The sequence below is a fragment of the Artibeus jamaicensis genome, unplaced genomic scaffold (assembly GCF_021234435.1).
Source record: "Artibeus jamaicensis isolate MK-2021 breed Jamaican fruit bat unplaced genomic scaffold, CSHL_Jam_final contig_2536, whole genome shotgun sequence".
NCBI lineage: Eukaryota > Metazoa > Chordata > Mammalia > Chiroptera > Phyllostomidae > Artibeus > Artibeus jamaicensis.
This window is the reverse complement of record NW_026521543.1, coordinates 61176-72919: the sequence shown is the minus strand read 5'-3', so window position 1 is coordinate 72919 and position 11744 is coordinate 61176.

The window sequence follows — 11744 nt, the reverse complement described above, 5'->3', positions numbered from 1 at the left end:
TCCCACTTGGTCATGGTGTATGATCTTTTTGATATATTGTTGGATGCGATTTGCCAATATTTTGTTGAGGATTTTAGCATCTATGTTCATCAGCGATATTGGCCTGAAGTTTTCTTTCTTTGTTGTGTCTCTATCTGGTTTTGGAATTAAGATGATGCTGGCTTCATAAAAAGAATTTGGGAGTTTTCCATCCTTCTGGATTTTTGGAATAATCTGTGGAGAATAGGGGTTAGCTCTTCCTTAAATGCTTTGTAGAATTCTCCTGTGAAACCATCTGGTCCGGGGCTTTTGTGTGATGGGAGTTTTTTGATTACTGCTTCAATTTCTTTTGCTGTTATTGGTGTATTTAGATTTTCTGCTTCTTTTTCACTGAGTTTTGGAAGATTGTATTTTTCTAGAAATGTGTCCATTTCCCCTAGGTTTTCAAATTTCTTGGCATACAGTTCTTCATAGTAATTTCTTACAATCCCTTCTATTTCTGTGGTATCAGTTGTATCTCTCCTCTTTAATTTCTAATTGTGTTTATTTGGATAACACACTATTTCTTAGCTTTTGAATTTGTTTGAAATTTAGTACATGAACAATATCTATAAATATTCTCAAATATTTTAAGAATATACCTAATCTCAATTTGGGAGAAAGTTCAAACTTTAATCACTCTTTTTAAATCTATGTTCATGATCCGATTATTTGTTTGCTTATATGTACAGGTTTCCAATATTTATTAGTTGTACCTGTCAGTTCTGTTGGTCATTGCCTTAATTGCTGTTTCTATTTAGTGTATGTGGAAGTTCTTAACTATTTTATATATCTTCTATATTATATTACTTTGACCTTAATTTTTTAATACCAGTACTGTGATTTGATCTTTGCTTTGTTATTATTTTCTTGATACATCCTTTTCCCATACTTTAGTACCAACTTTTCTAAATAACTTTTATTATGGCATATCTCCTCTTTTATTAATAAGTATAATTTTAATAGTTGTAATACTAACATTTTTTGAGTATTTACCATATAATAAGCACAGATATAAGACAATTTTAGACATTCAACTGTTGTAAATTAACCAAGATTAATTGTGTAGCATTCCAGGTACAAGTAGTCCAATACTTATATGGAAGCACTCCTCCTTTTAGTTGTCTCTAAGTCCAGGCTCCTTGTTGTGGCTAATCTCTGTGTGGCTTCACCTTCATGGTCTTGATTGCTTGACATTGTACCTGTAATCCCAACAAGAAAGGATAAAAGAATAAAAAGTTTAGGGCTCCATTCTTCTCTATAAGTGCATAAACTAAAATTTTCATATATCACTTTCTCACACCTCTTATCAGCCAGATATGAGGCATAATTCTCATCTAACTGCAAAGAGAATCTGAAACTGGTCTTTATGTTGGAAGGCTATGACTCTAGTTAAAAATGTGTTCAATTATTGCAGAAAAAAATAAGAACAGATATTGAGGGACTCATACCTGTATCTATTAATCTTTATTTCTTTCACTTTTATTGAGATAAATTAACATACAGCACTGAATAAGTTTATAGTATACAGCAAAATGACTTGACTATGTCTCTATTAATCTTAACAATAATCATATATATATTATTCTCTTTAATCCATGAGGAAACTGAGACCCAAAGTTATTCAGTAACTTGCCCAAAATGCTGTTAATGTAGTAATTGATGCCTTTAGAATGTGAAACAATACATTTGGATGACAAAGCTTTCACTCTTAACTAGTATGCTATTTTTATTTGTTTAATAATTACTCTCCTATGTTCATACAATACTTACATTTATATTTAAATTAATTATAATTTTAGTTTAAACATACATATAAAATTACTAATGTTTTATATCCCTTCACTCTTGTTCCTCCCAAATTTCTAGAATTGTTTTTATTTTTATTGGAATTTATACCACTACTAATATTATTGTTATTTGTTTTATAAAATTAATATATGTAGCAACAGGTGCTTCTCCTCCAAAATATTTGCTAACCAATTTTTCTTGTATCAAAATCTGTAATACTGTCAATAATAAAAAAAACAATTATAAAAAGAAACCTGAATGCTCTTTGACACTGCATACTCTGATAAACAAAGATATGTAATTTTTTTAATTTAAAAAATGTTTCCTTTTGGATTCTTTATTCTTATTTTTTATTTTTCCTCTTACTGATCCTTGAGCAGTAAAATTTCTATGCCCTTAAATGTCTGAAACATTATTTCATTTTTTTCAGAAACAATTTATGTGGATATAAGAAAGTTCATTCAAGATACCTTATGCCGATTTGATTCCAATCAATTGTAGGAAATCTTTTTATTCTACCTGGTAACATAAATGAATTGCCTTTTGTTCATTTCCCTTGATGATGGTGGTGGCCATGGTAATGATGGTATTGATGATAGATGTATGTGTACAGATTATTCCTTACCACTCTGGATGATATTTTTTATTTTATAGACTTTGCCTCTTACCATTTACCAAATACTCATCCACTGTTAATATATTTTTAAAAAACACTTTTGCATTTTGCCTTTAATCTCCTGAAATTCTATTTTATATGGTAGAACTTTTAGATTTTTTCTTATTTTTCTTAAATTTAATGTGTTTTAATTATTTATCTTTATGTTACATTCTAATAAGTATCCTTTGACTCCATGATTCACTAATTCTTATTTCAGTTATGTGTAGTGTGGTAGACAGAATTCTAAGATGGTCACCAAAACTTTTACTCCCTTTTACACACACTTTCTCCCAGTTATTTAATCAAAAGTAATGGGCTTTTAAGTGCTGCAGTGCTGCAGGATTTTGCAGGTTAAATTTTATAATCAGTTGTCCTTAAATTAGGAAAATTATCTTGTGTAGAATTGATCTAATCAGTCAAGTCCTTAAAAGAAATCAAAAGGATTTAAAAACAGAGGTTTTTGCTTTGGTTGATGTGGCTCGGTAGACTGAGTGCTGGCCTGCAAACCAAAGGGTTACTGGTTCAATTCCCAGTCAGAGCACATTCCTAGTTTGCAAGTCAGGTCTCCAGTGGGAGCCCTTAACAGGCAACCACAAAGTGATGTTTCTCTCCCTTCCTCCCTCTCTCTCTAAAAATAAATAAATAATATCATTAAAAAAATATATAATTTTTTTAAAAATCAGAGCTTTTCTCTTTTTGTTCTCAGAGAGGATGAACAAATAGCTATGTTGAAAACTATGCTTGGGGAGGGGTGACCTCTAGTTGAGGAAGGCTTCAGTCCTACAGACCACAAAGAAGTGAATTATTTCATCAACCTGAATAATGTAGGAGAACGTATTTGAGGTCCAGATAACATGGTAGTAACAGCCAATGATACAGCTTCTTGGTTTCCACAGCAGAGGCTCTGGCTAGGCCATGCCTGAAATCTTCACCAAATACAACTATGAGATAATAAATATATATTATTTTAAAATAAGTTTGTATTAATTTGTTACACAGTATTAAAAAACTAATGTATGTAGTATACAATTTATTAACTATAACAAATGTTTTTGTAACTTAAAACATTTTACTTCAAAGGTTTTTCATGCCTTTATAACTATTCTTTTTTTCTATTAATATTCTTTTATTCATAGATCTTAAGTATGTCAGACTAATACTTAGATATAGTGTAAAAAAACACATTATCCTCCACTAAACTAGTGCAAACCTCAGTGCAAACCTCACTCTGAATTCTCCAAAGAGAATCATCTTCAACCCAAAAGTGAAAACTCACTTCTTTCTAAATATAGACAATACAATTCACCCTGTTCAGAAGATAACTATTCTTTTTAAGAGTACATATACTTGATTTATAAAATCTCATTGATTCACAAAATTATTTTTTCAATATTACTTTGTTATTTTTTTAAAAATTTTATTTAGTTATTTTTCAAGTACAGTTTTTTGTCTATTTTTCCCATCCCAGCCTCCCCCGCCCCTTGCTCCCCACCTCCCTCCCATTTCCACCCCACTTACTTCTCGTACCTGTGTCCTTCCTATTTGTTCCTCCAAATCCCTCCCCCACTTTCCCCTTAACTTCCCTTCCTTCTCCCCTCTGGTCATTATCCCTTGTTCTCTATTTCAGTGTCTTTGTTTTTTGTTTGGTTTTTTTTTTCTGCTTGTTTGTTTGTTTTGTTGTTTAGCTTCCTGTCAAAGGTGAGATCATATGGTATTTGTCCTTCAATGCCTGGCCTATTTCACTCAGCATAATGCTTTTCAGTTCCATCCATGTTGTTGCAAAAGGTAGTAGCTCCTTCTTTCTCTCTGCTGCATAGAATTCCATGGTGTATATGTACCACAATTTTTTTATCCATTTATTTACTGACAGGTACCTAGGTTGCTTCCAACTCTTGGCTATTGTAAATTGTGCTGCTATGAACATTGTGGTGCATAGGTTCTTTGATATTGATGTTTTAGGATTCTTAGGATATAATCCCAGCAGTGGAATTGCTGGGTCAAAAGGAAGGTCGATTTTTATTTTTCTGAGAAAATTCCATACTGTTTTCCATAATGGTTGTACCAGTCTGCACTCCCACCAACAGTGAACTAAGGACCCCGTTTCCCCACAACCCCTCCAACATTTGTTGTTTGTTGCTTTGTTTATGATAGCCATCCTGACTGGTGTAAAGTGGTATCTCATTGTGGTTTTAATTTGCATCTCTCTGATAGCTAATGATATTGAGCATCTCTTCATGTGTCTCTGAATGTTCTGTATGTCCTCCTTGGAGAAGTGTTTGCTCAAGTCCTTTTCCCATTTTCTAATTGGGTTGGGTGTCTTCTTAGAGTGGAGTCGTGTAAGTTCTTTGTATATTTTAGAGATTAAACCTTTGTCTGAGGTACCATTGGCAAATATGTTTTCCCATACAGTTGGTTGTCTTTTTAATTTAATACTGTTTTCTTTAGCCACGCAGAAGCTTTTTATTTTGATGAGATCCCATTTGTTTATTCTTTCCTTTACATTCCTTACTCTAGGGGACATATCAGTAAAGAAGTTGCTGCGTGAAATATCTGAGATTTTCTTGCCAATGTTCTCCTCTAGGACTTTAATGGTGTTATGACTTACATTTAAGTCTTTTATCCACCTTGAATTTATTTTGGTGTATGGTGTAAGTCTGTGCTCAAGTTTCATTTTTTTGCATGTAGCTGTCCAGTTCTCCCAACACCATTTGTTGAAGAGGCTATCTTTACTTCATTTTATGTTACTGCCCCTTTGTCAAATATTAATTGACTATAGAGAGTTGGGTTGATTTCTGGGCTCTCTGTTCTGTTCCATTGGTCTATGTGCCTGTTTTTATGCCAGTACCAGGCTGTTTTGATTACAGTGGCCTTGTAATACAGTTTGATATCAGGTATTGTGATCCCCCCCTTCTTCGTTCTTCTTTTCTCAAAAGAGCAGCTGCTATTCGGGCTCGTTTATGGTTCCATATAAATTTTCAAGTGTTTGTTCTATGTCTGTGAAATATGCCATTGGTACTTTAATAGGTATTGCATTGAATCTGTATATTGCTTTGGGTAGTGTGGACATTTTGATGATGTTAATTCTTCCAATCCATGAACAAGGTATATGTTTCCATTTGTTTGTGTCTTCCTTGATTTCGTTCTTCAGGGCTGTGTAGTTTTCTGCATACAGGTTTTTTACCTCCTTAGTCAGGTTTATTCCCAGATATTTTATTTTTCTTTTTGCTATATCAAATGGGATTTTTCTCTTTATTTCTGATTCTGCTGATTCACTGTTGGTATACAAAAATGCCTTTGATTTCTGGATATTGACTTTGTAACCAGCTGTTTTGCCAAACTCATTAATTAGTTTGAGCAGTTTTGGGGTAGAGTCTATAGGATTTTCCATGTACACTATCATGTCATCTGCAAACAGTGACAGTTTTGTTTCCTCCTTTCCTATTTGGATGCCTTTTATTTCCTTTTCTTGCCTGATCGCTGTGGCTAAAACTTCCAATACTATATTGAATAGAAGTGGTGAAAGTGGACATCCTTGTCTTGTTCCTGATCTTAGTGGAAAAGCTTTTAGTTTTTTCCTGTTGAGTATGATATTGGCTGTAGGTCTCTCATATATGGCCTTTATCATTTTGAGAAATGCTCCCTGTATTCCCACTTTGCTGAGTGTTTTTATCATAGATGGGTGTTGTACCTTATCGAAAGCTTTTTCCGCATCTATTGATATGATCATGTGATTTTTGTCTTTGCTTTTGTTTATGTGATGTATTACATTTACTGATTTGTGAATATTGAACCATCCTTGTATCCCTGGGATGAATCCTACTTGATCATGGTGTATGATCTTTTTGATATATTGTTGGATGCGATTTGCCAATATTTTGTTGAGGATTTTAGCATCTATGTTCATCAGCGATATTGGCCTGAAGTTTTCTTTCTTTGTTGTGTCTCTATCTGGTTTTGGAATTAAGATGATGCTGGCTTCATAAAAAGAATTTGGGAGTTTTCCATCCTTCTGGATTTTTTGAAATAGTCTGTGGAGAATAGGGGTTAGCTCTTCCTTAAATGCTTTATAGAATTCTCCTGTGAAACCATCTGGTCCAGGGCTTTTGTGTGATGGGAGTTTTTTGATTACTGCTTCAATTTCTTTTGCTGTTATTGGTGTATTTAGATTTTCTGCTTCTTTTTCACTGAGTTTTGGAAGATTGTATTTTTCTAGAAATGTGTCCATTTCCCCTAGGTTTTCAAATTTCTTGGCATACAGTTCTTCATAGTAATTTCTTACAATATCTTCTATTTCTGTGGTATCAGTTGTAATCTCTTCTTTTTCATTTCTGATTATGTTTATTTGTGTCCTCTCTCTTCTTTTCTTGATGAGCCTACTTAAAGGCTTGTCTATTTTGTTTATCTTCTCAAAGAACTAACTCCTGGATTCATTGATCCGTAAAATTGTGCTTTTAGTTTTTATGTTATTTAATTCTGCTCTAATCTTGGTTATTTCCTTCCTTCTGCTTGCTCTGGGCTGTCTTTGTTGTTGTTTCTCGAGTTCTTGCAGGCGTAGGGTTAGGTTGTTTGTTTGAAATGTTTCTATTTTTTTTAGGTAGGCCTGTATTGCTATAAACTTCCCTCTCAGGACTGCCTTCGCTGTGTCCCATAAGTTTTGGGTTGTTGTGAGATCATTTTCATTTGTTTCCAAAAACTTTTTGATTTCTTCCCTAATTTCATTCTTGACCCATTCGTTGTTTAATAGCATACCATTCAGTCTCCATGTTTTCGGGTGCTTTGGGTTTTTTTCTTTGGGGTCGGTTTCTAATTTCAGTCCCTTGTGGTCAGAGAAGATGCTTGGTATGATTTCAATTTTCTTGAATTTTTTGAGGCTCGTTTTGTGTCCTATCATGTGGTCTATCTTTGAAAATGTTCCATGTGCATTTGAAAAGAATGTGTATTTAGCTTTTTTGGGATGAAGGGCTCTATATATATCAGTTAAGTCCATTTCATCTAGGGTGTTGTTTAATGCCACAATATCTTTGTTGACAATTTGTTTGGAAGATCTGTCCATTTTTGATAGTGGGGTGTTCAAATCCCCTACTATGATTATGTTGCTGTCAATATCTTTCTTGAAGTCCTCTAAGATTTTCTTGATATATTTGGGTGCCCCTATGTTTGGTGCATATATGTTTTTTTTTTCCATTTTTATTTTTATTTTTTATTTTTTTTCAAACATTAATAATTTATTTTAAAAAGAAAATTTTTTTTAAATTTTATTTAGTTATTTTTCAAGTACAGTTTTTTGTCTATTTTTCCCATCCCAGCCTCCCCTGCCCCTTGCTCCCCACCTCCCTCCCATTTCCTCCCCCCCCTTAGTTCTCGTCCCTGTGTCCTTCCTATTTGTTCCTCCAAATCCCTCCCCCTTTTTCCCCTTAATGGTGCATATATGTTTACAATGTTAATGTCTTCTTGGTGGATTCTTCCCTTGAGTATAATGAAATGACCTTCTGGGTCTCTCTTTATAGCCTTTTTTTTGAAGTCTATTTTGTCTGATATGAGAATTGCTACCCCAGCTTTTTTTTCTTGTCCGTTTGCTTGGAAAACTTGTTTCCAGCCTTTCACTTTTAGCCTGTGATGGTCTTTTGTCCTGAGGTGAGTCTCTTGTAGGCAGCATATGTGTGGGTCATGCTTTGTTATCCATTGAGCTATTCTGTGTCTTTTGATTGGAGAATTTAATCCATTTACGTTTAAGGTTATTATTGATAGGTACTTATTCATTGCCATTTTTGTACCTGTGTTCCTCTCTGTCTCCCTCTTATCCTTCCTTCCCTTAAAGCAGTCCTTTTAGTATTTCTTGTAGAGCTGGTTTGGTGGAGGCATATTCTTTTAGACTTCTTTTGTCTTGGAAGCTCTTTATTTGGCCATCTATCTTGATTGAGAGCCTTGCTGGGTAAAGTAGCCTTGGTTGTAGGCCTCTGATTCTCATTACTTGAAGTATTTCTTGCCATTCTCTTCTTGCTTGAAGTGTTTCCATTGAGAAGTCGGTAGCTAACCTTATTGGGGCTCCCTTGTATGTTATTTCTTTTTTCTCCCTTGCTGCCTTTAAGATTCTCTCTTTGTCTTGAAATTTTGCCATTTTGATGATGATGTGTCTTGAAGTGGGCCTCCTTGGGTTCCTCTTGGTTGGGACTCTGTGATTCCTGGATTTGTGAGACTTTTTCTCTTATCAAATTAGGAAAATTTTCTCTCATTACTCATTCAAATACGTTTTCTATCCCTTGTTCTTCTTCTTCTCCTTCTGGTATTCCTATTATTCGGATATTATTACGTTTCATATTGTCTTGCATTTCTCTTAATCCCTCTTCATTCTTTCTGAGCCTCTTTTCATTTTCTTGCTCTTTCTGTGAGATGCTTTCTACCTTGTCCTCCAACTCACTAATCCTATCCTCCGCTTCATCTATCCTACTTTGGAAACTTTCTACTGTGTACTTCAATTCGGAAATTGTATTCTTCATTTCCTCTTGTCTCTTGCTGATGGTTTCCATTTCCTTTTTGATGTTGCTGTAGTTTGAGGAGAGATCATTATAGTTCCCCTGTAGTTTCTGGTAGTTCACTGTGAGCTCTTTGAGCTCTTTGAACTTCGTAATAACCAGTGCTTTGAATTCACTGTCTGATAGTTGATCAGCGTCTATTTCATCTAACATTCTTTCTGAAGTTTCTGCTTTTTCTTTCATTTGGGGATTGTTTCTTTGTCTTCCCATTGTTTGAGACTCTTCTTGTTAGTCTCTGCTTCCAAAATTGATCTGTTCTGAAACACTGGTTTTATGGTGTAAACTTCTGTGGTATGATCCTTGTGAAGTTCAGTGGTACAGACTCCGTGAAGTTTCTTGATGTTCTTAGTCTCCACCTACACTCACGCTGGTCCTTGCGCTGGTCCCTGCGCTGGTCCCCTGCCACTGCTGAATGTCCCGGCTCTAATAGCCGCCTCCTCAAGCACCCAGGCCCGTTACTATGGCAGTGGCACAGAGGCTGGGAATGTCCTGGCTCCCGTATCTGGCTCTCTCTGCCGCCCAGGGCCGTCACAGGGGCTTGGAGTGTCCCGGTTTCCATACCTGACTCCCTGGCATCTAGTCCTGTCTCTATGGCAGTGGCACAGAGGCTTAGAAAGTCCCAACCCCCGTACCTGATTCCCCAGTGTCCAGTCCCGTCGCTATGGCAGCAGAACAGGGGCTGAGACAGTCCCAGTTCCCGTAGAGGGATCCTCTGCCACCCAGGGCTGTCTCAGGGGTTTGGAGTGTCCAGGCTTCCGTACCTGACTCCCTGGCGTCCAGTCCTGTTGCTATGGCAGTGCGCGATTGTCCCGGCTCCCGTAGCTGGCTCCTCAGGGTCCAGGCCTGTCTCTATGGCGGCGTCACAGGGGCCTTTGGTGTCCCAGCTCCTGCAACTGACCCTTCCGTTGCCCAGGCCGGTAGCTATGGCATTGGCACAAGGGTGTCCCCGCTCCGGTTCCTGACTCCTCTGTCTCCCAGGACCGTCACAGGGGCTTGGAGTGTCCGGCTTCCATACCTGACTCCCCGGCTCCCAGGCCTGTTGCTCTGGTGGCAGCACAGGGGCCGCGTGAGACCCAGCTCCAGTAGCTGACTCTGCCGCCGTCTGGTGTTTCAGTGTCAGTCACAATCTCTGGTCTTTTAATTTCATAAATGCTGGATAACCGATGGTTTATTGTGCTGTTTCTCTGTAGATCTGCCAGGATTTTCACCCATGAGTACAGGAGCTAGTATCAGCTCCATCTTACTCTGTCACCATCTTCCCAGCATCCCCTATTACTTTGTTATTTTTGAGAATAGTAACATACCTATTCATACAATTTTATTATTGTTTAAATTATTTAATTGATTTTTAATATGTCTCATTTTATTTTTGAGTTCTAGTTAATGCATTTTAAAAATTGTTTTTTTTTATGGTTTGCTAAATTTGGGCTTTGGTTTCTTTTATCCTGATGATTTTCCCTATGCAAGACTTGGCCTCTTGGTGAATAGCCTCAAATTGAACTTCAAATCAACCTTTCATAAACACGGCTCATTCCAGAACTTATGAGTAACATGGTCATAGATCTAATTCAATATAGACTTTATAAACTTAGGTATCAGCCCAATGAAGGCCATTTAATTCTGGGCTCTATTCTCATATAGGTAACATGTTTCTAGCTAAGTTCAAGATTTTACAGTATAACTCCCATGTTTGGCTTTTATAGCAAGTCAATTCCTGAATTTTCACCCGAAATTAAATTGATATTTTCATCCGCTGACTGTCATGGGTAAAATGGCACTTCCCTGTCTTCCTCCCTACCAGATAGTCATTTTTTTTCTCTTCTATGGATTTTTCTTTTCTAGAAGTTTGGGCAGGCCCTGGCCAGGTAGCTCAGATGGTTACAGCATTATCCCCATGCACAAAGGTTATAGGTTATATCACCGGTCCAAGCACATACAAGAAACAATCAATGGATGCATGGTAAGTAAAGCAACAAATAGATCTCTCTCTTTCTCTCTCTCTCTCATCAAAAGAAAAAAATATTTTGGTCAAATCATAATGTTACAACTTTGCTTAGCTAGTACAATATGTATTTTCCTATTTTATTTATTTCTTTTTGCATCTCAAATTACAATAGGCGGCCTCTCATGCATAGACCCTGAGTGTTGGTTATCTAGATTTCATTCCCAACATGGGACAAGGGTCTGGTAATAAAATCCAGGAAACTTATCAGTGTTTTAAGGAAGAGATGGATCACAAAATAAAATCTCACAATTCACATTTGAAAGAATGAGAGTGAAATAAACCAGTCAGAGAAAGACAAGTACCATATGATTTCACATGTGTATGGAATCTAATGAACAATATAAAGTAACAGACAAAATAGAAACAGTCTTATAGCCACTGAGAACAAACTTGATGGCTGTCAGAGGGGAGGGGAGTTGGGGTTTGGGTGAAAAAGATGAAGGGATTAGGCAAAAAAAAAAACTTTCATAGATACAGACAATAGTACGGTGATTACCAGAGAAAAGGGAGTAGGGGGAGGTAAAAGAAAATAAAAGGGGGATAAATGGTGATGAAAAGAGACTTGATTTGGGATGGTAAACACACAATACAATATGCCAATAATGGATTATACAATTGTATGCCTAAAATATATATAATTTTATTGATCAATGTCACCAAAAAAATGAGAGTAAAAAAAATCTAGGTCAATGCTATAAAAATGTTCCTGGTCTTGTATTTGGAAAAATAAAAACTTTTT